The 1,907-nt window shown below is 45.4% G+C and overlaps 1 protein-coding gene across 3 annotated transcripts in view; it reads left to right on the top strand.

Moving 5' to 3' along the window:
* Nucleotides 1–1,907, top strand: part of grm7 (glutamate metabotropic receptor 7) — a 100,218-nt gene that overhangs the window by 63,814 nt on the left and 34,497 nt on the right. The gene's annotated exons all lie outside the window — the stretch shown is intronic.

Here is a 1,907-nt window from a genome sequence, read left to right as displayed (position 1 = left end):
CAGAGGATCACGTTACATTGATTAGCCAATCAGAGGATCACGTTACATTGATTAGCCAATCAGAGGATCACGTTACATTGCTGAGCCAATCAGAGCTGCAGAGGAGCCCTGATTGGAGGAGCTCCTCTCAGCAGGGATTCGAACTTGTGTCTTTATTTACTTCAGCAAAGCTCACAGTTTTTACCACATTCTATAGTCTAAATCTGCTCCTTAGTTGCATCTTTTCGGGGTTGTTACTGCCTCTAGTGGTGTGGGGGTGGTAACACAGCTAATATAATTACATCACTAAATCAGAATACCGCAAAGTATTTTGTGTGTCGGGGGGGTTGTTGGAATAAGAAGGGTTCGGTGAATGCTCATATGCAACTGGGGGGTTCGGTACCTCAAAAAAGGTTAAGAACCACTGTGCTAAACGCATGAAAACATTAGCATAAGCTAATGCTAACCATTAAGACGACCGTCTCAGTGCGGCTCACGTCTTCATTTGAGACTCGCCAACAGGAAGGTCCTCAGGTTCTGATTGTTTGGCTTCTTGTTGCTGCAGGACGAGCAGCATCTGCAGCATCTGCAGCATCTGCAGCATCCTCATTCTCCATCAGCAGGAAGCTCACACAAACGCTCAGGTTTTGTTGTTGCCGTTTCCGCGCAGACAGAGGAATTATTTCAGCCTGGTGTAGAAATAACAGCCTCCATTTTACAGCTTTTATTTAGACTGTGCTCTGATTTAACCTTTGACTCAATCAGCTCATATTTGAATGAAGCGACATTTCAGAGCGTTGCAGACAGGAGGAGAGGGAGCGTGCTGCAGGTCGGCCAATATTTCACAGGAAGCTGAGGGAGGGAGATGAAGGTCTGCCAGTCCCTCACTTCTCGCCTTTCCAGACATAATGATTAAAAAATGAAAGAAAAGACTCAGAAGATCTGCTTGATTTGACATTTACAGTGAATTTATCTGCTGATTATTGAGTTTTGTGCAGGAAGCAGCAGAGTTCCTCCGTTTCAGCTGCAGCGTTCTGCTTTGCGCCACCTGGTGGCATTGCTCTGTCCATGCAGCCACTTCAGGCGTTAATTCAGATTTGACTTCAGAAGCTAGAAGAACTGTGAGACTCAATGCAGCTGCTATAAGTTTATTTCCTGCAAGAGTCAACACTAAAACAGGTTTACAATAAAATATTACTCAACATCAGGCTGAAAACAATGTAAATACTGTTATAAAAGCTGTTTTTCAGGTTTTAATGCTATTAGCGATCTGTACATCAGCAATCGGCCATTAAACCTGTTCTGGATCGATAGGTAGTACCTCCGTCCTCCACTAGGGGGCGTTTCTCCTCCAGAGACGTTTCTCCCCGAGATGCAAGAGGAAAACAACAATATGCATTTAGGAAAATGGCAGCAACAGTCAGATTACGTCAGATTTCTGGTCAGTGAATGAACCGGGTCAGACTGGCGTCTCAGCCAAGACTTTACATCACAAACACACGAAATCATAGAAACGCACAGTCAACATTTCATTAAGGAGCTCAGCGTTTCAGCTGTTTCACAGTTTTCTGGAAGTTTGTTCCAGATTTATACTGCATAGAAGCTGAATGCTGCTTCTCCATGTTTGGTTCTGGTTGCACAGCAGAACCAGAACGGGTCTGGACGGTTGCTATGACGACAGCAGATCTTTAATGTATTGTGGTGCTAAACCGTTTATAGTTTATCCTCTGAGCTACAGGGAGCCGGTGAAGGACTGTAGAACCGGGTGGTGTAGAACCGGGTGGTGTAGAACCAGGTGGTGTAGAACCAGGTGATGTAGAACCAGGTGGTGTAGAACTAGGTGATGTAGAACCAGGTGGTGCAGAACTGGGTGGTGTAGAACCAGGTGGTGTAGAACCGGGTGGTGCAGAACCGGGTTATGTAGAACC

This window comes from Poecilia reticulata, linkage group LG5 (assembly GCF_000633615.1).
Source record: "Poecilia reticulata strain Guanapo linkage group LG5, Guppy_female_1.0+MT, whole genome shotgun sequence".
NCBI classification, from domain to species: Eukaryota; Metazoa; Chordata; class Actinopteri; order Cyprinodontiformes; family Poeciliidae; genus Poecilia; species Poecilia reticulata.
The sequence above is the reverse complement of the archived record's forward strand: the minus strand, read 5'-3'. Positions and strand labels throughout refer to the sequence as shown.